Consider the following 25,420-nt stretch of genomic DNA (forward strand, 5'->3'; position numbering starts at 1 on the left):
ATAAGGTTCAGAAGGCGTGCACCACATCTTGGGAGGAGCATGTCACTAAAGTGAGGCACAAACTGGGCAAGTGAGAGCGCTGCTCTCTCACCATAACAGGTAAAAACTTGGTCGTCAGGTATAAGGAACTGTTGCTGCATATGACGCAGGTCTGGCCCATTTCCTGAATCTGTGACACTGCAATCACCTGAACGGTCTTCCACTTCATCTGGAGGGAAAAAGATGGACCATGCGCATGGACAATATGAGCAAAGCTCTGGATAAGTGGGTGAATAATGTATCCAATGCTACCCTCATGCTGATGGTCATCTTCATGCGGGCTATATCAAGCTGTACACAAACCCTCAGTACACAAATACTAAGCGCCACTTCGTACTACCTGGCCCTGGTGTCATGGAGGATGGCCTGGCCCCATTGCCACAGAGCACTGCAAGTAGTTGGAACCTTACGTATCACCTGTCCCTTGTGGAAAACTTTACAAAGGAAAAGACCTTTGACCGCAAGTTCATCAGGAGCAGTCAGCACGTAATGTCCTCGAGACTCGGCAGGAAAAGGAGAGGATGGATCCTGTTGGGAGCAGACTGTCAAAAGTCATCTGGTAGAATGCTTTATCACCTGAACTTTCCAGCAAGCACCAAGATCTAGTTTGGCTGATTGAGAGGAGGGCACTACTTAACGGATCCTTTGTGTGCGCTCAGGCTCCCTCCAGCACCACATGATCCTTCAGCTGCAGTTGGGGGGAAGAGACAGACGCACATCTCCTTCTGGATTGCACTTTTGCATGGAAGGTCTGGAGAGAGATGCAGTGGTCTTAGTCACAGTTTGTCCCAAGCAACTCCATGACGCAATGCTTTGTGCTCTGCAGGCTGTTCCCTAGGATACACGCTGAGACAATGAGACAAGCATCGACTTAGTGAAAGATACTCTTTGGCCAGCCTGAAATATGTTTGTCTTCCAGGGTGAAGTGTTGACTTAGAACAAGTGTTGCAGACTTCTTCATTCCACAGTCCAGGACTGCATGCTGAGGGACACACTAAAGCTTGTGGCAGTGGGGAAAGACCACCATTTAAGGTCTCTCTGCAAAAGTCCACGGATCTGTTCAGTGGTCAGATGCTCTGTCTCTCAAAATGAATATAAATATGTCCTGCTAGTGTAGCAAATGCCTTTGTTTGCAACTACAGGGAAGCCCTGAGGAATGTCAAATTCCAATGTGTTTGGTTTTTTTTCCCCCCCCTGTGCAAATACTGCGCAGAACTGTTTTCGTCCCTTCTGTTTGTACTTTTTATGAAGAGAGTATATTTTTACAATAAAAAAGGAGTTGAATGATTAGCAATGATCATATTGAATGGTGGAGCAGGCTTGAACAGCTGAATGGCCTACTCCTCATGTATTCTTTGTTTCAATAAACTATTTTGATACAGACCGGTGTAAATTGCCTGTGTCTCATGAGACAGAATCATCATCTGAATCGATAGAAAGTTATAAGAAGAATTTTAGTTCTCTCTTTCCATTCTCCGGTAGCTTATTTGCGAACAATTTGTGGAAATGTTTTAGCGTAGTCTTCTGTACAGAATTATGTAAAAACAGTATGCAAGACAGAACTGATACAGTGGTAGAACGTGCAAGTATAGCATGGCTCTTCAAGAAGATTAGTTGTTACTTTGCTGAGTTCTTGAAGAAATGTTTCTCAAAGAATAACCTGCATTATAAGAACATAGAAGATAGGAGCAGGAGGAGGCCATTCGGCCCTTCAAACCTGCTCTGTCATTCTTCACGATCACGGCTGATCGACCACCTGAATAGCCTAATCCTGCTTTCTCCCCATGACCTTTGATCCCATTTTCCCCAAGTGCTATATCTAGCCACTTCTTGAAAACATTCAATGTTTTGGCATCAACTACTTCCTGTGGTAATGCATCCCACAGCTTCACCGCTCCTTTGGGTGAAGAAATGTCTCCTCATTGCTGACCTAAATCAGCTACCCCGAATCCTCAGTCTGTGACCCTTGGTTCTGGACACACCCACCATCGGGAATATCCTCCCCACATCCACTCTATCTAGTCCGGAGAACCCCCCTCATTCATCTGAGCTATTTATTTCAAAGTGGTTTTACTGATTGAAATGTCGACTGGCATACTTGTTCCAAGGTCAGGTGGTTCAGACCTGTCCCAGAAACTGTTCAGGCATGTGAGCAGTTGTTGTGCTTAAGTTCCACAACTGACACAAGTTGTGACTTCATATTTTCTTTTTTACCTTTCCCATTGATTCCTTTACTACAGTTTTTTGCAACTGCAAGCACTCTTCAGCTTGAAGATATTTTCTGATCAACCTGCTCAGACAAGTTTATGACACACTCCTGGACCTGGTGGAACTTGAACCTAGGCCTCCTAGCTTAGAAGTAGGAACACTACCGCAGCACCACAAGACCCCTTCTCTTCAGCTTGAAATGAGTGTAGGCGAATCGCTAACATTTGTCAGTGGCCGTCACATCACTAAAAACTGATTTTTGAGCAGCTTGGGTCAGTCAGGTCTTCTAAATTCTGGGTAGCACTGCATTACTGAAATGTTATTTTCCTGACAAGACATCCTAATTTTAGACAAAATCAAACATTTCATTGCTTTTACTGACAAGATAAGCTTCAATCCAAGTGTTCGAACTCTGTTTAGTCAGATTGTTCAAATCAAAATTGGGAGAGCTGTGTATTGTCAAAATTTTTTTTAGCTCGTGGGCATGGATCAGAGACTTGATTGGATTGCTTCAGTGTATTAGTCTAATCCTTTAGTTAAAGGAATTTGAAGTGTGGTTTCATGTCTTAGCCAGCACACTCCTACATTCTAGCACCATCTATTAGCTTATTAATAAGGATAAAACAAAGAACTGCAGATGCTAGAGTTCTCAAATAAACAAAGTGAGAAACCAAAAGAACTGTGGATGCTGTAAATCAGGAACAAAAACAAAGTTGCTGGAAAAGCTCAGCAGGTCTGACACCAACTGTGAAGAAAAAAAATCAGTTAATGTTTCAGGTCTGGTGACCCTCAGAACAAAAAGAAATTGCTGAAGAAACTCAGAAGGTCTGGCATCTGTAAAAGAGAACTGTTGTCAGATTAGATGCTAAAGTAATAAAGCCTAAAAGTCTTTGAAAATTTTGAGTCATAATGTCACAGAAATGTAAATGTTTCTTTTCATAATGCTGTAAGTTAGTCTTGGAAAGCAAATACACTTTCTCACTTATGAGCCTATTTTTAAAACCGGCAAGCGTAAACAAGAATAAATTTAGAGAGAGTTGGAATGGTTGTAGACATTTTCAAGATCTTTATTTATAACCACCATTTGTTTGTTTAATGCTCTCTGTTAGGATTTACCATCTTTTCAGTGGGTGGTAAGTTTGAGAAATTGCGAGTTTTCATTCTTTTGCCAGCACAGCAGGATAAATTTTGTGTTTAGAAAGATGATGGCAAAATGCAACTCCTAATGTTAATCATCACAAGGTTTAAGTGGGACAGAGATCGTTGGTTTCTTCACGGGGGGACATTTTTTAAAGTTAGAGGAGAGAGACTTAAAACAGATATGAAGGCAAATTTTTTAGAGCGGTTCGCATGTGGAATGAATTTCCTGAGAAAGTGGTGATTGCAGGCGCATTACAACATTTAAAAGACACTTAGGCAAGTTCATGGCTAGGAAAGGTTTGGAGGGATATGGGCCTGGAGCAGGCAGATGGGACTAGTTGAATTGGGATTGTGTTCAGCATGGACTGGTTGGACCGAAAGGTCTGTTTCTGCATTGTATGACTTTATGACTCTAATTCCTGTTCATTCCCATGCAGAAACCTCATTGTCTTTTCATTTTGTCTGTGGAAAAACCTGAACAGTATTGAATGGCATTGTAGCTAGAGGCGTATACTGGTGTCATGCCTCTGTACTAGAAACATTGTTGCAGACACAAGCTAGAGGCCCAACAAGCCCATTGTAACAAGAAAAGGAAAGAGGAGTGAAACTCGATCCGCTTGATGCATGCACAACTTTCTATAGGACAGCAAAAATGCAGTTATGAGATGTTCTGCCCTCCATGGGTTTGACCAAGTGGGAAGCCGAGAGATTTGGACGAAGATATCTACACTAGAGTCATACTTGTGAATCCTGCGGCAATAAAACGTTACATTTTAAATAAGCAAAGTGCAAACTCTAAAAGGTTAGGATCTCTTGGGACTTTCTATTTGTGTGTATTCCCTGAAAATGTAGAGGTGCTTGTTCAAATTTGACCTGAAGATCAGTCAGTAGGAGACCTCTACTTATTGTATGATATTTAATATGTCAGTCCTAACTGATGGACAAGTTCGTATGAGGATCTTCAGAAGGCCTGTGAAGGCATTACAAGAGCTTTAAACAGACCTTGTTTTAACAAAACCCTTTGAAACTGTAAACAGAGAATTCATTGTAAAATGTCTGTGGAAACATTTATTATTGTTTGGTCTGCACCTTTAAAAGGAAAAAGAATGGTGTTAGTCCTTTACTTCTTTCATTACATTTGCATTTTGCTGGAGAGTGTGAAGGAGGAGGATAGCTCACATCCACTTTCTTGTATCAGTAACCTGTAGATTTGAACCAGTTCAGTTTGATCACTTTGAAAGTTTGGTTCATTATTTGTGTTGATTCCTCTGCCAGTCCTGCCACACCCACCCTTCTACATTCAGTTCATTTTTCTGTCAGGATTTATGGTCTACTTTCCTTCTGCAAATATTATTGCTGGGTAAGCACTGTGTTCAATATGGAGTCCAAAAGCTGCTTGTCCGTGCCAGTTGTTATGAAACGATTAACAGTCTGAATTTTTGCACTCTGATAGTCTATAAAGTTTTACTGCAGAACCTATTGTGCCTGTGACTGAGCTCCACTGTCATTTGTTTTGAAGTGCAAATTTGCAACAATATAATATCCAGGAAGGGTTGTGGGGTGGGGGTATAGCCATGTGTATTTCATTGTGCAGAGACTAACGGGTTAAGATCTAAATTTTTTTCCCAAATCTAACCAAGCAAGCTTGATTGATAAAGGAAAGAAACTTGACCATAATTGTGCCCAGATGAGGAAAACCTCGAAGCCACAGAATATTCATATCCCCAGAGGTGAGATTAGAAGACATTTATTTACACTGTGAAATATTATGTTCTGCAACATACTGCCTGAAAAGAAAGCAAATTCATTGATAACTTTCTGAAAAGGGAATTGGAAAGATATGCAGGGCTATGTCAAGAGAGCAGGAGGCTAGGAATAATTGGAGCATTTCCTAAGTATTAGCACAGATACAACAGGATGCAAGACCTCTTTCTGTGTCATATTATTCTATGATCGTATTGATAATACCATCATAGAGTCATACAGCTTGGAAATAGACCCTTCGGTCTAACCACTCCGTGTTCCCAAACTGAACTAGTCCCCACTGCCTGTGCTTGGCCCTGACCCCTCCAGACCATTTTTCTTCCTGTACTTAGCTGAGTGTCTTTTAAATATTGTAATTGTGTCCATATCCACCACTTCCTCCAAGAGGGTCATTCCACACGTGAACCACCCTCTGTGTAAAATAATTTTGCTCTTCATCTTTTTAAAGTCTCTCTTCTAAGGAATAGACTGTACAACAATGTGTCTGTGGTTAAAGTTGTCAACTGAGAATATGGGACCCAAAAATTGACTAGGTGAACCTAGGGACAGAAATCACTAGCCCTGATGTTGCTCCTGGCCCTGACTTAAGCACAGAGATTCCACTGTTAACTTGTACACAATGGATCCCCTGAGGCTCCTGATGTAGCATCCTTTCCCCACCCATGCTCCCTCATCCTGGGCGTTTGGTGAATTGACATCTACCTTATTTACCTGATGACTACAACATAAAGTTTAAAGCATTGCCATTTTTGGGCTTGGTGCAATGTGTTCTGCACACAGCAAGCTTGCTTCTGGGGATTGGGATCCCAAATGGTGACTTTGTTGAGCCAACTCTGGGGATGCTTGTGAGGGGGTAGGAGCGGGAGATGGTGAGTATCTGAAATGGGCTGAGGGCTTTTCATGCTTCTTACAAACGTCACCACCATAACAATGTGAAAATTCAGAAGTCACAAGATACCAGCTTACAGTCCAGCTGGACTACTTGGAATTACAAGCTTTTGGGGCACTGCTGCTTCATCAGGTGAAGTGGAGGGAAGCACACAGGTGCAGAATTTATAGCTGGAGAGATAAATTCTGTGCCTGTGTGCTTCCCTCCACTTCACCTGATGAAACAGCAGTGCTCCATAAACATGTAATCCCAAATAAATGTGTTGGACTGTAACCTGGTGCCATGGGAGTTCTGACTTTGTCCAACCCAGTCCAACACCAGCACCTCCACATCGTAACAAGAAAATTGGATTATAGGTGTATAACTGGCTGGCTTGGCATTCTACATTTAAATTATGATTATTGTTTATATGCAAATTAAGCTATCAGAGCTGGCAATTGGTTCATATTGTAATGTTTGGGAAACAGATAGTTTCAAGGGATGCCATATTTGAGTCACATTGTTGGCTGCTGCGTTTGCTTCTGCTGTAGCGATTGGGACAGAGCTGTTGGAAATTTTTCAGTTAGTCACTCAAAACAGTTCAGGAAAATGGTTCCAGGCTCATTCTCGTTGCATTAAGAAGACCAACAGAAGTAGACACCATGCAGGAATCAGCTGTTTAGCTGAGAATGCAGTTGATCTACATTGGTTATATGAAGCTGGGTCTCAGTGAGAAATCTAGAGCAGCTGTAAACCTCTGTATAGTCAGAATTCAGGAATGATTTGGTGTTAGTAGGTAGCTAAGTGTTAAGTAAGGGCTTGAAAGCAGACGACTCATAATTAATAGTTCAGTGCAGATGGGAGTGACTTGAAAATTCGCAAGCTGTAATTACTTGGTGCACCTGAGTTAGAGTAGCACTCAGGAAATAAACCCGCACAATACTGGATTATTGCTGTTAGTTTGCAAAAAGCTGGAGTTGAGCCAGTAAGTGCTGGAGTGTAATATCCATAATCCAGGGACGTGGAGAACATGAGTCATTGTGGCAGTTCATGATGGAGTGGCTGTTGCGGGAGTTTTGAGTCCAGATTACCCAAATTCAAAAACTGTTAATCCCTTGTGAAGTTTTAATGATATTTGGGTGACCCAATGTATCATTAACGTCTAAGAGGTGCTGTCAAGAAATCCTGGTGATCTGCTGTTGCTGCTTGAAGTGTTATGTGGGATATCTGATCATCATTTGTCTACTTAACATGTTTGCATTGTTAATTTTGGGATATAGTATATGAGTTTTATCTATCAATACAGTGTAAAACTTATTTTTGTCAATGACATTTGCATGTTTGAGTAAGTTCTATTTGTAATAACCCTGTTGTTCTCTGACTTTAAAAAAAATTGGTTGAATTATATCTAATACTAAACTAAATACAGTATAAAATGTACATAATTGGCTGAATCACCACTAGTTAAATTTAAAATTTGTTGTGACCAATGGAAGAGTGAGACTCAAGAAATCAGTGCACTCCTCCAACCTTGGTTGTAACCAAGAATTTAAATAGAATTCATCTGTTTCAAGCAAGAATACTAGCCATCATTTCAAGGCCTATCTTCAAAGCACACCAGGCAGGATTTGGGCAGCTAATGGTCATGTGTACAAAAACAGAAATTGGTGGAAAACCTCAATGATTAGCAGCATTTGTGGAGAGAAAGCAGAGTAAATGTTTTTGGGTCTAATGACCATTCTGTTAGGGTTAATGTTAACACTGCTTTTTCTCCATAGACACTACCAGACCTACTGAGCTTTTCCAGAAAGTTCTGTTTTCGTTTCTGATTTCCAGGGCTCACTTCGTTTTTGTTTACCAGTTTTCAACAGCCAGATGTCCTGTTTGCCAGCTTAAACTAGGCAGACAGCAATTGAAAATAGTCCTTTGCATGTATAAAAGTAACTGCAATAATAAAATGAGATAATCCTATAATAATTGGATACGAAGTTATCATGGAAAATACTGGAAATATTCAGCAAGTGTGGTAGCATCTAAAGAATGAGAAAAACTGAGCTAAGGTTTCAGGCCTTTTTATTAGAATGAAAGATCTGTCCTGATGAAAAGTCACAGATCCGAAATATTAACTCTGTTTCTTGGTTCACAAATGCTGATTGACCTGTTGCGTTTTTTTTAAACATTTTCTGGGAGTTTTTTCCAGCAACTCTGTGGTGCTTTCGCTTTTGTGATGAGTGTGCTTTCATTTTCATGGAAACATGCTCCAAATAGAAAGGTTTATTGTAAACACAGTTCCACTGATTCTCCTTAATTGGATACATCACTTCTTGTGGCCATTATGGAAATCTACAACGTCAGCCTGCCTCTCCACTAGTTACCACAAGTCCCATATGAATTAAAATGGGGACAACTTGCAGTTGAAAGCCTTGCATTTAAAAAAACAATCTTCTGGAAATAAAATCCTGATTATTAATTAAGCCGTAGACCTATTTTAAGTTATGTCTAAAACGGGCAGATTTAAGCAAAGAAAGGGCTAAAGTTTCAGAAAAGAAAACACAGGTCCAGACATCAAAATATTTTTTCTCTGTCTCTGTGGAATTCACTCCTGGCTATGAAATCCATTGAGCAAATGACAAGACTGTGTGTTACACCTCAATTCTGAAATCTGACCGATTGAATGTATGAGGTAAGGCCTTTGAGGTCATGGTTACGATTTGGGCCCATACCATAGTCTGAATGCCAGATCAACTGATTAGATTGGACGTTGGACACAGTTCATCTAATACCATACAGACTTTTTTTTATTTCATAGTGAGATTGAGATCTTACAGTGGTGAATTCCTTCTGTGCAAACAAACCAGCCACAGAGAAGTGTCATTTCAAAAATAGAGTTGCCTCCAGTGCTTTAGAGGCCTACAGATGTTTTTTAAAAATATTACAAAGCTTCCTTTGTGGCTACACTTTTAACTAAACATTCCTCCCTGTTTACATCTGCTAAGATTATAAAGGCTAGATTTTGGCTGAGCGAAAAGGGAGGCAGCTCCCATTGTCTCCACTGCATTAATGGTAGCCCATTCTATGGTTTTCAGTAGGATTAGCATTAATCCACCTCGGAACAGCTGCCAGGCTTTTTCCCTCCATTGACTACCGGAAGCAAAACATCCCCTTACAATGCTTTTGAACTACAGGAGTGCAGTTTGAATAGATGCAAACTTCCCCTCTGTTACAAATATTCCTCATCACTCAGCGCAGAAGGAAACCATTTGGCCCACTCAGACAGTCAGAACTGCAGATGCTGAGGTCTGAGATCACACTGTGGAGCTGAGAAACACAGGTCAGGCAACATCTGAGGAGCAGGAAAGTTGACCTTTTGGGTCAGGACCCTTCTTCATTTGGCCCATTGTGTCTCTCCTTGTTATGAAACTGCTATCCAGTTAGTCCCAGTGCCTTGCTCTTTCCTTGAAGCTTTGGCACTTTTCTCCCCAACAGTTATTTATCCGGGTCCCTTCTGAACATTAGTACTACAAGTGCATCCAAATCTCTTTCAGACAGTGCATTCCAGAACATTGTAATTTGCTGTATTAAAAAAAAATCCTCATTTAATCTCGAGCTCTAGTTCTTGTTCAGCTGAAATTCAGGGCACTGACAGCATCATAACCAAATGTGCTTTCAGGCAAAGACCATTGGTTTCAGTTATGTGAGCATTAATGCTGGCCCCCCTTTGCAATTTGCCCTCTGAGTCTCAACATTACAGAAAGGAACCCAATGTGCTCCCAGAGAGCAATGTAAAAGGCAAGTGATTACTGCTTGGAGGTGGTACTTCTAAAACAAAATCCCATAAAACAGCAAAATGAAAGCAGCTCCAGTCTTTTTAAAAAAGCAAACAACACTGCCCTAGTCACTTTAATTGACCATAAGACTAGGAGCCAAATTAGGCCATTCAGCTCAGTGAGTCTGCTTAGCCATTTAGTCATAGTTGATATGTTCCTCAACTCCATTCTCCTGCCTCCTCTCTGTAACCTTTTACCCCCTCCATCCTAATCAAAAACCTATCTATCCCTGTCTTAAATACTGTTGAGTTCCACAGCCATCTGCAACAATGAGTTCCACAATTTCCCCATCCTCTGGCTGCACAAATTCCTCTGCATGTAAGTTCTGAAGAGTTGTCCCTTCACTCTGAGGCTGTACCCTCAGGTACTAGTCTCTGCTATCCTTGAAAACATCTTCTCCATGTCAACTGTATTCAGTCCTGTCAGTATTGTATAAGTTTCATTGAGATCCCCCATCATCCTTCTCAACTCTATAATAGAGTACTGACCCAGATTCCTCAACTGCTCCTCATAACAACATTTCCTGTAATTTACATTTAAATCTGTAATTTACATTTACCGCTGCTACCTGAATAAGAACATAAGAACTAGGAGCAGGAGTAAGCCATCTGGCCCCTCAAGCCTGCCCCACCATTTAATAAGATCGTGGCTGATCTTTTTGAGACTCAGCTCCACTTGCCCACCCACTCACCATAACCCTTAATTCCTTTACTGTTCAAAAACTTATCTAGCCTTGCCTTACAATCATGCAGCGAGGTAACTTCAACTGCTTCACTGGGCAGGAAATTCCACAGATTCACAACCCTTTTTGTGAAGAAGTTCCTTCTGGCCTCAGCCCTACATTTGCTTCCCTTTATTTTGAGGCGATACGCTCTAGTCCTAGTTTCACCTGCTAGCGGAAACAACCTCCCTGCCTCCACCTTTTCTATTCCCTCATAAGATCTTTTAGAAACATATAAGATTAATACAATTCCTCCCAAGTTGGGCACACTTGCAAACTGCAAGCACCTAGAGATATCGAATGGAGACAAAATTGAAGCAACCAAAAAATTAACGGATAGACTTGCTACTCAAGACGAGGGGGTAGGGTTTGCCATCACCAAGAGATGGCAGATGGTGAATGTTGTCAATCTCTTCAATGATAAAACAATTTTGAAGCAACTCAGCTTTTGTTTTCTGTAAGTACGGTTGAATTTCCCCATTAGGCAGTCTGGATAACTAGTGGAATGCCTTCATTAAGGCTGTAACAATGGATGATGGTAAAGTGGTATTGTCGTTTTGCTTTTAATTCAGAGACCCAGCCAAATGCTGCTGGGACATGGAATCAAAATATCCCTCCACAATTGACTATGAAACTATCAATTGTTGCTTAAACCGCATTACAGTTACCCTTTCAGGAAGGAAATCTGTTGTAGTTGCCTTGTCTGACCTGTATGTGACTCCAGATCAACAGCAATGTGGGCCACTCATAAACTGCCCTCTAACCTGGACTCGCAAGCCACATAGTTGTGTTGTCAGCATATTGTCAAGGGCAATTAGAGATGGTCAGCAAATGTTGACCTTGTCAGCAACACCCACATTCGGTGACTTTTTTTTACTGAAGCGTGTAATAATATTTCAGAAGGTAGATTTGTTTTGTTTTCATTTTTCATTAAAAATGCAATAAATGCTACCGTAAATCTTCACTGCCACTCTGAATATCTTCAACATTCCTTAGCCAAACAATTATCAATTCTGTAGATCTGTGCTGTCAAAACATTACAGTTCCATTATGACACAATATTTGGTTTCACTTAGTTTTGACTGTGCCTCGGCTAAAAGGATATACTTAGCTTTCAACAAATGGCTTATAGTCATTGAATTGGGTGTGACTGCATTGGAGAGGGCAAAGTAAAGAGATGCAAGCCCACAGGCTGCTTCTGATGAGTGGTTAACGCAATAGAGACTGGGTGTAGTGTTAATTATATTTTTCCATGATTAATTCTACTGATTTTTTTTAAAAATGCTACTGCCAAGTTGTTACTTCAATCTTGAGGCTGTTGGAGTGATCTGCCACAGATTCTACTGGCTGTCTGACATTTCATCTAAGAGATCATTTTTCATGTGCGAATTTGTTCAGTTATAGAAAATGTGCAGAATAGGAGGAGGCCATTTGACCCATTGTGTTGAAAAGGGGCTGGCCAGTCTTGATATCACTTTTCTAATCTCAGAATAGTAGTCTTGGAGTTTCTGGCATTTCAAGTGCAATGCAAGTTTTTTTCAAAAATATGCTGAGGTTTTCTGCCCCTTCGTCTTTTGGAGGCATTATTCCAAACCCTGACTGCCCTCTGGGTGAAAAAGAATCCTCTTAAGAATCTTCAAAGTAAACTCTCTAGATTGAACTAATGTATTTCTTAACAGTTTAAAACTATCTTTCTTTTTCAAGAGACAGTGTTCACTCATTCAGCCTCAAACTGGACTTCTGCAAGATTGAAATGAAACCAAAAGCTTTGATTAAGTGATGGATGTTCTTAAGAAAGAATCCATCCATGCCTACTGCCAATTACTTGAAATCTGTAGTTTCTCATCACTGACCTGTCTGCTTTGGGAAATATGTTCCTTTTATCCATTTTATTTAGTTTCCTTAATTCTGTACACTTCAATTAAATCTGCTTTCATCCTCCTCTGTTCCAAGTAAATTAACCTCAGATTATCCCATCTTAAAAATTCTCCAGTCCAGGCAACATCCCTATAAGTCTCCTCTATGCTATCTATTGCAGTTACACTTTTTTCACTTTTAGGAATCAGAAATGTACACACTGTACCAACAGGGGTTTGTTTAATCAGCAATGCTGTGTTTTTCAACCATAAGACTGAGTACAATTCTGTGCTCAACTGATGCCTGTACGCATACTTCCTAATCAGATTGATGAGATGGCAGTAGAAAGCCAAGGTGATTTTTCTCCCTCTCCCTATCTAAGTGTCATTGCATCAAATTGTAGTGTCTCAGCTGTCCCTCTCACTGACATAACTACTGTTGTGCACACGGCAGGGTGACAGTATAAGCTTTAATACCAGCACCACCTGGTGAGGACTTAACTACTAGTTCATCACAGGAGTTTTTAAATTGAGTTTTCATCATTGTGACGCTAGGATCACAGTAAAGAGTTGAAAACAAAATTCCATCTGCCTTTTGTTTTACTTAGCTTATTTCAGGTTGTACAAATTTAGTCCACCATATATTCACTGGGTATGTTGAGATAGAATCATTGAATCCCTACAGTGTAGAAGTAGGCTATTCAGCCCCTCGAGTTCACACCAACCCTCTGAAGAGTACCCCACCCAGACCCACTCTCTTACCCTGTTCCTGTAACCCTGCATTCCCCATGGCTAATCCTCCTAGCTTGTACATCCCTGGATACTATAGGCAATTTATCATGGTCAATCCACCTAACCTGTACATCTTTGCCGTGTGGGAGGACACCAACGCACGTGGAGGAAACCCACGCAGATACACGGAAAATGTGCACGTTCCACGTAGACTGTCACCAGAGGCTGGAATTGAACCACGTCCCTGGGATGCACGCAGCAGTGTGAATGGTATAGCTGAAACAAAAGGTAGTTTCCAAGTGGTATTTTATAGCCATTATGAGTGTGATCTGCAAATGAGCAATGGAGTAATAAAGCAGAATGCAAAATGGAAAGCAAAATGGGATCATACAAAGCCCCATGGCTCAGACAGGGCTGGTCTTCCAAAGATTCCGACCTTTTATACACAAGCTGATTGCAAAATTAAATTTACATGTTTGGAAGATCTGAAGAATATTTATTGTGAAAATTGAATGATAATTATTAATTGTTGTTTGTGAGATATTACCAAACACATCATATCACGATATGGATGCCCCCTGTTTTACAACATTTCAAGAAAAAAAGCATGGCTCTAGTGCACTTTAGGACATCGCGAGATTGTGTAAAACTGTATAAGTGTAAGCTTGTTTTCTTACAGTTGCAATCGTCTGCTTTTAGAAAAAAAGTACAGTGGTGTAAAGTGTAAAATTTACATATATTTTAACATTTATTTTAGAATTTGGATTTTGTACTTGTGACATGTGGGTTTCTTTCTGTGTCTATGAAGGGATATAATGGTTAACTTGTAAGGCTTTCTGATGCCATGGTTTATTTTAAAAGAATCAGTACGAGAGAAAGAGTCCTTGAAGGTTAATGGGAATTTGTCTACATTGGGTGAGCTTTTATGAGTGAACAAAATAAACAATATTGTGCATTGGGCATCAGCAAGATCTGGAATGCTTTGCTTTGGCTTACAGGAAGCATTTCACAGCTTGATGAAAGCTTTTGGTTTCATTTCAGTTTTGTAGAAGTCCAGATTGAGGCTGTACGCATTCTCCTGAAGAAAGGCGATAGGCTAAAGATTGGTTAGTTCAGTCTAGGGAGTTTAGTTTGAAGGTTCCAGACCTAAAGTGTTTGGTTAAAATCTTGGAGTTATTTGAAGTCCTGAAAGTTTAGGCTTAATTGAATGAACCTTAAAGCTTCAAGGATATGGTTATCAGAGTCTCAAGATAGAGAATCAAAGCACCAGTTAAGTTTAAATTTATAGATGTGATAGAGAAGGGAATTCTGTATGTTGTGAGTACTGTGAAGGAATGCTATCTGGACTACTAGATGTAGCAGGTATTCAGGAAAGCTGATAGAATGTTGGCCCTTATTTCAAGGAGAAAGGAGTATAAGAGTAAGGAAGTCTTACTGCAATTGTATAAGATGTTGCTTAGACCACATTGGGAATACTGAGGGTAGTTTTTGCTCCCTTTTTTAAGAAAATAATATTGTCATTGGGAGGTGGTTCAGAGTAGGTTCACAAGGATGACCCTTGGTATGGAGGGATTGTACAGGTTGGGACTCTCTTAGAAGATTGAGAGGTGATCTCACTGAAATATATGGAATTTTTAAGGGACTTGAGAGTTAACGCTGAGAAGATGTTTCCCCTCCTAGGAAAATGTAGGACCAGAGAGCATAGTATCAGAATTAAGACTGAGATGAGGAGGAATTTCTTTTGATGGTTAGGAGCCTTTAGAATTCTTTGCCACAGAGAACAGTAAGGGCAAAGTCTTTGTGTGTGCTTAAGGCTGACAGAGTTTCTTGATCAGCCATAGAATCGACAATTATGGGGGAAGAACAGGGAAGTGGATATGAGAAGTGTTAGATCAGCCATGATCCTAGTGGATGGTGAAATAGGCTTGACAGATTGAATGGCCTACATATTTCTTACGGTCTTATTAATGGGATTGTACTTACTGAGTATTTAAAAATATTTGAATTTGTTACATTTTGGTTTATTCTATTTTTATCTTCTTTTCTTTTGGGTATTAGACCTCCATTTCATTGTTAGAGCCCAATCTGCAATATTGCGTGGTTGTATTTCAGTGAAAGATCACCTCATTAAAAACTAAACTAAAAACAAAATGTTTATCGAACCAGATTTCAGTCTGGGATCTGACTTCTTCAGTAGTAACATAAACTGAGTTCATAACAGCCAAAGTGACTAATCCTGCATATAAAGGAAATGTACTGTATGGAAAGGTTAAAAAGAGGGTGATTTAAGAAGAAGAAAACATTTAACAAGATAAAATAGCCTATTTCTTTGCATTAACAACCACCTTGATAGTGCATTACGTAAAGGGAAATCTAGATTTTGTGGAATTCACAGTGACTTTGGTTGTGAATAATAGACTTTGAAATCCTTGGCTACATGTGTGCATACAGAAAATTGTAGGTGAACAGCTTTTACTTTCCTGATATACAGTTGACGTGGAAGTATTTAGACACACTATCCTGATGTATCTTCTAGGATCAATACAAGGTAAATTGCAAGTAACCACAGAAATGACTTGTATTTTTTATTGTCTTTAAGGCACTTCACAACAACATTATATAAAAAAGAATGACACAGAGCCAGATAGGTAGATGCTCGGTCAGGTGGCTAAAACTTAGGCAAAGAAGTAATTTATATTATTGCAAGGGAGGAAAGCGAGGTGGCAAAGTTTAGGTCGGGAATTCAGAGCTTGGGATCTAGGCAACTGAAGGCATGGCCAACAAAAGTGCACCAGTTAAAATTGGGAAAGGTAAGGTGCCACAGTTAGATTAATGCAAAGATCTTGGTAGATTGTGGGATTGAAAGATTTAATGGCGATGGGGAGAGGTGAGGCCATGGAAGAATTTGAAACCAAGGATGACAATTTTATATTTGTGATGATGAAGTTTGATCAGAAACCAATGTATATCAGCAGAGAAAATGCTTCAAGGACATCCTCAAAGCCCCTCAGAAAAATTGCAATATCCCAACTAGCTATTAGGCCCAAGAGTGCCCAAACCATAGAAGAGGCATCCATGAAGGTGCCAAAGATCTTGAGTAGCTCTGACAGGCCTAGGTGGAGGCCACAGGCAAAGGGCAGAAGGAGCAACTCTAGCATTCAACCGAGCCACCTCGTTAAACACCACCTACCTCACCTATGACGAGTTAAGTAGATCGAGCATTAGTATGTTTAGTCATTTGAGGACCTGTGTCTCTGAAGTGCTGGACAGTCATCCTCAACCTCAAGAGACTGTCTAAGAATGTAGATGAATAGGACTTGGTGCAAGTTATGACACGGACAACAGGGTATGGATGACTCAAACCTACGGAAGGTAGAAACTTTCTATTACTGGAGGTTGCTGTCCAAAGTAGTTTTTAAAGGAAGTATTTCAACAGCGTTGTCATACCTCCTTGTGAAGGGGACTATAACAAAGAAGTACAGTTATGTTTTTGTAATGTTTATGTGATATTCTCTGATGTGATAGTGTTAAAATTATTCAGATTCATAATTCAGAAAATTACTTGCATTGTGTTTATCCTTAAAGGTGAAGACAGACTATCCCAGTAGCGTGCACAGATGTGCTTCAGACTTTTGTAGTTAGTTGTTATATCTGACAAAGGTCCTTCCTCTCCTAACTTATCCCTGCCACAACACACCATGATCGAAATCCACAACAAGCCTTGGACAATGTGGACTAATTTCCATTCCTTGGAAGTCGACTCTCAACAAGATCAGCCGTTGGCAAAGTTCATTACTGCCGCCAGTGTGCCAGTGTCTCTTGGGTCATCTGAAGAAGACTGTGAAAGCTGAGGACTTCAAACCCAGCACATGCTCGTGGTCCACAGTGCAGTAATGATATTTGCTCTTTTACAAGGCTTAGAGATGTGAACTATGTACTGCAGGCACCTCAACACTATGGAGTGATACTGTCAGTGCTGCCTCCACTAGATGCAGCAAATCCAGTGGCAGGATAAGCACACTGACAACAGAGTTATCTCACAAGTCAACATCCCCAGCATCGAACCATTGACCACGCTCGAACAGCTCTGCTGCCACCCACGTGCCTGATACGAGACTTCCAAGACAGCACACACAGGAAACTCTTAGTTGATGAAGTGCGACAAAATTACACCTGCCAATCATCTCAAAGCTTTCTTCAGGACTCAATGCATTGCTGCTTGCTGCTTATGATATTATCTTGAGCAAAATTTCCAATCAGTAATCCATCTCTCTCCAAACCTCAACAGGGTGTGCAATGAGTGACAGAAGGAAATCAGCAAATTGAATATCAGTAATGTGAGAATACTGTATGTACTTGAACTAGGACTGGAAAATTCCATGGCATAACTAGCCTGGGGTGATCTGTCTATTGACTTTAGTGAGCTGAAATAACAAAGCAGTTTCTTGTAATATTGAGTTTGTTCCACTTTAGGATCCTTTGTCCTGTCATTTGGGGCTTCTTTTCTATTTTTCTGACATAATTCTTGTGTACCTGCTCAGGTTTTGAAGCAGTGTTATTTTTCCTAAAAATATTTTTTAGGTTTCATGTCCTCAGGTCAAAGTATAAATAACTGCCTTTGGATGCTTTAGAAGTTTAAGATAGGTGAATTTGAAAAAAAGGATGCGGGCCAAACAGCAAGTAACTTAAAACCTTCCTCTTTCTGCTGACCCTGTGATCTGGCTTTGGATAAGCTCAATGCCTTAAATCATAGGCATCTGAACTTGTGCCTTTGTGGGTCACATAGCTAAATATCACAGAGGCTCATGAGTTATTTATGATGACTAAACCATTCTAAATTGTATGTCTTGAAATGCAGTTGTCGAATCATCTTGATGCTTTTACGATTGAACAACGAAGCCCTTTTCCCTTGTGTATCCCTGACTTCTCATGCCCCTTTGTTTTCAACCTTGCCTTCAGCCATCTTGTCTCCAAGTTCTGGAATTCCTTCTCTGAACCTCTTCCTTTTTAAAGACATATCTTAAATACCACCTACAATTATTTTCATGACTCCTTTAGCTCAGCATCACTTTTTGCTTCACTACGCTCCTGTGAAATGCCTCGGGATACTTGCTATAAAAGAGACAAAAGGCACTATACAAATGCAAGTTGTTTTGGAAGGAGGTGGCTCTTGGATGGCACCTGCAGTGCAAAGCCAATCAAATTAGGTACAGTAGAACATCAGCATCTCTTGACTTTATTTTCAGGAAATGTGTTTGCTGAAAAGTCTTCACGTGACCTGTCTCCAAACGCAGGCTTACCAGGGAACCATTGCCGAGTCAAGAAAATAGACCAGAGAACTGAAAAGTCGGCAGATACCTAATTTTTTATTTGGCTTTCAGTGTACTCGTGGATTCTAATTGCAGTCTCCTAACTGCTGATCGCTGTTTGCAGTGAGGTGCTTTTGATCAACATGACCGTCCTGAAAGCTACAGACCATCTTAGGATAATAAAATGTGAGGCTGGATGAACACAGCAGGCCAAGCAGCATCTCAGGAGCACAAAAGCTGACGTTTGGGAAGTTTGTGATTGTAGGCTGTGCAGAAGTCAGGTTATTTCAGGATATTTGCTCTTGTGTATCACTTGGGTGAGGTTCAGGAAAGTCAGCCCTTGAATGTCAGTAGAGATTTTGACTGAGAGCATTGCACACTAGCTTGACACTGTCTTCTAACATTCAAGTTAAATCTACAAAGAGTCTCTGATTACTGAGCAGTGATGGGAATTCAGTCTGGAATTCTTTTCTATTCCTAAGGCCAGTTGTAATGTTTCAGTTATTGTGCTGACTAAGAATTGTGGTTTTTCCAAGGTATAGTTTTTTTAAATGCTGGAATTGGGATTTCTATATTAATTGGCACCTCTCACTTTACTTTCATTATGTTCTCTTTTGTATTTTGTTTTGACTTTATACTTGATTGTACTAATTGGAAATGTTGGGCCAATTTTCACTTAAGGAAATCATTTTGACTAAGAGAAAAGAGCCTTAAAATGGGATCAATGGTCTGACTGCCCGGGTAGAGGCTCACTACACTTTTCACAAGTACCTAAAGCTGTGCACACTGAGCACATCCCTGAAACCTATAGTAACCCTCTTTTGGTTCCAAGTTGCAAGTGGACCTTGACACTACAGGTTCTGTGTATGCTGGTTTTCCAAACAAAAAGAAAACAATGTAGTGTTTCAAAGAACAGTTCTGTATTTTTATCTGGAATCAAAATGGAAAGTTTCCTACCCTCACATCACCATCCATCCTCTCTAAGGAATTCCTATTGCCACATCCCAACCGGGTGAAATTCAGTGAGGTTGCTAAGTTTCATCATTTGTTGCCTGCAGACAACCTGCAGAATGCAACTTCAGATTGGGACTTGCAAACTGTGACTCTTTTTTTCACCACCCGAACAGGCGGAGGCATGCCAGACAAATTTATTTGGCTTGTGTGTATAAATAACGTCTGGTAAAATGTGTGTGTATGTCCAAACAAAACTTGAGTGCTTCAGATATTATTTTTATTTTTTCTTAAAATGAATCAAATTGCAAACAATTGCCTGTTTGTGACCTGTGCTTAAATAGCAGGGGGTATCTCTACAGTACCTTTGGACCCAGGCCAGGTTTCATTGTTAAACGGAAACGAGATACTTTTATGAGCGTCTAAGGAATAGATGGATGTATTGATAATATTAGATGATGATGGATGCGATTAAGCTCAGTTAGAATTTGAATTGAATTTGGACTGAATGGCCTGTTGCTGTGCCTTGTAGCACTTTGCAAAATGGGAAGAATATGCATGTTGCAGTTTCCTTCAGATGTTTTGAGTAGAAGAAACAAGAAGTTCTAGATTCTATGTAAAAATAATCACGTGATCCTATCCTCGACATACATCAATGGGATGCAGACCCCAAGAAAGTTATTTGTGTTAAATTTCATAATTGGCAATATATGCCGACAAAGCTGCAGCTATCCATCTTTAGCTGGTCCACTCCTTTGATAGCTTCCAACTCTGAGTTTGCATGTGTTGTGCAGAATTTTCAGTGATTCAATTTTAAAGTAAATGGTTGCAAAATGAAGTGGGGGAGGTGCTAGTTGTGCTGTTCGTCTCCTTGGTGGCTTGTTCCTTGTTCAGCAAGAAGGCTTCTGAACCTAAGTAGCAAGGGCTCTAACTGGCAGACCGCTCTACTGTAAAAGGTAAGTGGTAAAGCTGTTTGCATTAATAGGGACCCTCAGGTCAGTGTAACTGCGAAATAATTACAGCCTATATTTAATTCTTTGGCTTCTTGTTTTCTCTATCACTTTCTTTTTATGAGCAGAGGTTGAAGGTAAAGGAATGTTCATTTTAGTGCAAATTTACAGCCTGATGTTTTCCACCCCCGCTCATTCAAACATTCCATAAGGAATACATTTCTCCTTTCTGTTTGCGTTTTCTCTGCCTCGTGAATAAGGCCATTCACTGCAAGGAACAATCAAATCCACAAAAATGTATGCTGCCAGAAAGCACTATGTTAATCAACCAAATTATGAGTAGGAATTTGAGAGATTCTGAGCTGTACATAATTTTTAACATTTAGGGTTAAACATCAATACTTAATGCTTTTCAAAGTCTTGGAATCGTTACGGTGCAGAAAGAGGCTATTTGGTCCATCGCACCTGCAGTCAGTTTGATTATCCTATACCTTTTCCCCATGTTGTTGCATGCAATTTCTATCCAAATAACCAGCTAATGTGCTGTGTCATTTGAATCTGCCGCCTCCTTATGTTCAGACTGTGTATTCCATATTCTAACTACTCACTTTGCTTTATTCCCCGTACTTTATTTGCACATCACTTTAAATCTCTGCCCTCTTGATCTTTTTTCTTTCATGCATAGGAACAGTTTCTCTCTCTCTCTGTTTCATCCAGCCCACTCATAGTTTTAAAAACCACTATCAAATCTCCTCTCAGCTCTCTTAGAGGAGAACAGTTCAGATTTCTTGCGTTATCATCAAAACTGAAGCCTCTTTCCTGTTGTTGGCTTCTGTTGTTAGCTTCTGTTGTTAAATATTTGCTCAGGCTGCTTGCTCCAACAACACTGTAAGCTTGAGTCCATGACAAAGCAGCTCGATTGATGGGCATCATGTCTGCAAGCATTCACTCCCTCCACCACTGACTCTTGGTAACAGCAGGCACAATGCACTCCAGAAATTCATCAAAGCTCTTTAGACAGCATCTTTCAACCCATGATCACTTCCATTCAGAAGGACACGGGCAACAGATACATTGGAGCACCACCACCTGTAAGTTACTTTTCAAGCTGCCCACCATCCTGAAGTGAAAATATGTCACCATTCCCTTATTGTTGTAGCATCAAATCCTGGAATTCCCTTCCTCCTTTCCGGCATTGTGGGTGTACTTGCAGCACTGACTGTAGCAGTTTGAGGAGGCTTCTCATCACCACCTTCTGAAGGGCAACTCTGGATGGCCGATAGATACTGGCCTGACACCTTCATCCCATGAATTAATTTAAAACAAAAAGTTATGGTCTCAGTGGGCCTAGCTCCCTTTTACATTAGAAAGAAATATGTTTTAAAGCATTAATAATAATCCTTTCCGAATCTCAGATTTGTTACGATGCAGAAGGAGGCTATTTGGCCCATCACAGCTGCAACCAGTTCAGTTACCCAGTGTCAATCTCTTATCTTTTCTCATATCATTGCACGCCATTTCTATCCAAACAACCATCCAATTCCCTCTTGAATGCTTCAATCAAGCCGGGCTTGTCTTCATTTCTAAGTGGTGCATTCCGTACCCTAACTACTCGCTTTGTGAAAATGGTCACATCACTCTTGCTTCATATGCACATCATTTTAAATATATATCCTCAAAATTTTGTTTTTCTTTTGCAAGTGGGAACTGCTTCCCCTTATCTGCTCCACCCAGCCCACTCATCATTTTGAAAACCTAATGAAAAACTTCTCTTGGCCGCATTCTCTCCCAAAGAGAACAGTTCAAATTCCTTCAGTCGTCATCAAAACTGAAGTTTCTCTTTCCTGTTGTTTGTTTCTGTCATTACAGCAACACATGACCTGACAGACGATAAGCAATGCTACAGGAGCTCTACTAGCTTAAGAATAAAATTGAGAGGTGTATGAAGCTTATGTCTTTAATCACTTGTTTTGACATGTGATCTTCCACATGTGTGCTGCTAAAGTGATAATGGGGTTAAAGATGTGTTACCATTGAGTAATGTGTAATAGAAATAGACCAGTCTTATGTCTGTAATCTCCTACTTACAGTATTTACAAATCCTGTTGACCTTGAGGTCCGCTGCTGCTAGTATATTATGGCCTGCTCAGCCCAGAACTGAAAAAGTTATGGTGAAACTCTCCCTCCGGGAACATTTGATTAAATGAGCACCTATCCTTTGAAGTTCATTTGCTTTGTGCTTATTTGCTTTCTAGTTTAATTAATATTTTGTGGAATATGAAAGTTGAGCACTTTATTTTGGGACATTTAGTATAACATTGCCTCACTTTGCCTCATGTTTTACACAAACAAATTGAAATGTAAAGGAATTTAATCTATCTTTCTCTGGAAGAAGAATATGAAATTTTTATTCAAACCAAACAATGTCTGGAAATTCAATGTCTGGAACCTCTCAGTCTCCATCTCAGGCAACCAGCTTGTAACTGATGTCCATTTCAAGCCCACCGACTCCCACAGCTACCTAGAATACACCTCCTCCCACCCACCCTCCTGCAAAAATTCCATCCCCTATTCCCAATTCCTCCGCCTCCGCCGCATCTGCTCCCACGATAAGACATTCCACTCCCGCACATCCCAGATGTCCAAGTTCTTCAAGGACCGCAACTTTCCCCCCACAGTGATCGAGAACGCCCTTGACCGCGTCTCCCGCATTTCCCGCAACACATCCCTCACACCCTGCCCCCGCCACAACCGCCCCAAGAGGATCCCTCTCGTTCTCACACACCACCCTACCAACCTCCGGATACAACGCATCATCCTCCGACGCTTCCGCCATTTACAATCCGACCCCACCACCCAAGACATTTTTCCATCCCCTCCCCTGTCAGCTTTCCGGAGAGACCACTCTCTCCGTGACTCCCTTGTTCGCTCCACACTGCCCTCCAACCCCACCACACCCGGCACCTTCCCCTGCAACCGCAGGAAATGCTACACTTGTCCCCACACCACCTCCCTCACCCCCATCCCAGGCCCCAAGATGACATTCCACATTAAGCAGAGGTTCACCTGCACATCTGCCAATGTGGTATAGTGCATCCACTGTACCCGGTGCGGCTTCCTCTACATTGGGGAAACCAAGCGGAGGCTTGGGGACCACTTTGCAGAACACCTCCGCTCAGTTCGCAACAAACAACTGCACCTCCCAGTCGCAAACCATTTCCACTCCCCCTCCCATTGTTTAGATGACATGTCCATCATGGGCCTCCTGCAGTGCCACAATGATGCCACCCGAAGGTTGCAGGAACAGCAACTCATATTCCGCCTGGGAACCCTGCAGCCATATGGCATCAATGTGGACTTCACCAGTTTCAAAATCTCCCTTCCCCTACTGCATCCCAAAACCAGCCCAGTTTGTCCCCTCCCCCCACTGCACCACACAACCAGCCCAGCTCTTCCCCCCCACCCACTGCATCCCAAAACCAGTCCAACCTGTCTCTGCCTCCCTAACCGGTTCTTCCTCTCACCCATCCCTTCCTCCTACCCCAAGCCGCACCCCCAGCTACCTACTAACCTCATCCCACCTCCTTGACCTGTCCGTCTTCCCTGGACTGACCTATCCCCTCCCTACCTCTCCACCTACAGTCTCTCCACCTATCTTCTTTACTCTCCATCTTCGGTCCGCCTCCCCCTCTCTCCCTATTTATTCCAGTTCCCTCTCCCCATCCCCCTCTCTGATGAAGGGTCTAGGCCCGAAACGTCAGCTTTTGTGCTCCTGAGATGCTGCTTGGCCTGCTGTGTTCATCCAGCCTCACATTTTATTGTCTTTGAATGTCTGGAAATTATTCCATTCCCTGAATTCTATACTCAATTCAATCTTTTATTTAATTTTTTCCTAATATATAATCTGTCCAAAACACAACTTCCTTGAGCTATGAAGAAAATTCACTACTTGCTCCCGATTGTTCATCCATGCTGCTTATATTCTGTATGTCTCTTCTCTGGAAAATGTGTTAAGCAAGGAATTAATTTTATTCTTGATAACTAAGGATCCATCAAACTATGTGCTAACAAAGAGATCTGTCTAAACTTATTCCATATATTTTCTCTAGGTCTTCCCTTACACTCCAATTTGGGTCATCTTAATAAGACATGTTTTTGTTGTAATGGCCTGTTGCTCTTAAACCACTTCTGTACATGTATCATAGATGTCAATATAGTTGATACTGTGAGAGTTGACCATTGATGCTGCAAAATATCCCTCCAGAAACAGGTGTCAACCCCTCTAAAACTGAATATAAAATTGAACTGCTGGTGTGGGTGACCTCAATTTTGAAACTGCACTAGCTTTTGCTGCAAAGATTGGCGTGACTTTAACTCCCACGCATTTTCATGACACATCCATGTTGCCTGTTTGACCCCTTGTGCCCAGTCATAAGGTACCAGTAGGTAATGGGACAGAAATTGAGGCTGACCCCTAATAAATCAAGTAAAGCACATTGTAGCTGAAGTGGGGTAGAGAGGATGCTAACCTATATGCCGAGTAAATGCAAAAATCTGATTTTCTGTGCCAGAAAAGTGGTGGTGTATAATATGCCAGATCTGTTAGCGTGCTGCAATTTATAGCAGTAAAAGTAAATATGTGAAGAAATAATCAACTTTCTTTCGTATTCTGAAATGGTGAAATTGATGGGTTTTTGTTTCCATTGAATCTTGCAACAACGGAATAGCAGCTGATGCCTTCCTACTGCTACAGCCATTAATCCAAGCTGGTCCCTTACCTCAAAAATTTTGAGTCTTTTTTCTGTTTTTTCTGTCCTAAAGATTTATGACTCTACTGTGCAGAAAGCTGACTGATTTACAGTTCTTCCAAGTTTAGTATGGATTATTTTGCTACATCTTTAAGCATATTTAAAATTGCCTTGGTTGATTCCAGGAGTGGTTCCATTGTGCAGTTCAAGTTAATAGTCAACAATTAGAATCTATTGCATTCTGGGGCTAAAGATACAGATTATTATTGGCCCTGCAAGGTCACCTGATTCAAGCTGGAACAGCACA

General features: G+C 40.9%; 1 protein-coding gene across 1 annotated transcript in view; it reads left to right on the forward strand.

The window, feature by feature from the left end:
- Positions 1-25,420, forward strand: part of vps53 (VPS53 subunit of GARP complex) — a 226,629-nt gene that overhangs the window by 151,361 nt on the left and 49,848 nt on the right. The window lies entirely within an intron of this gene.

This window comes from Stegostoma tigrinum, chromosome 27 (assembly GCF_030684315.1).
Source record: "Stegostoma tigrinum isolate sSteTig4 chromosome 27, sSteTig4.hap1, whole genome shotgun sequence".
Taxonomy (NCBI): domain Eukaryota; kingdom Metazoa; phylum Chordata; class Chondrichthyes; order Orectolobiformes; family Stegostomatidae; genus Stegostoma; species Stegostoma tigrinum.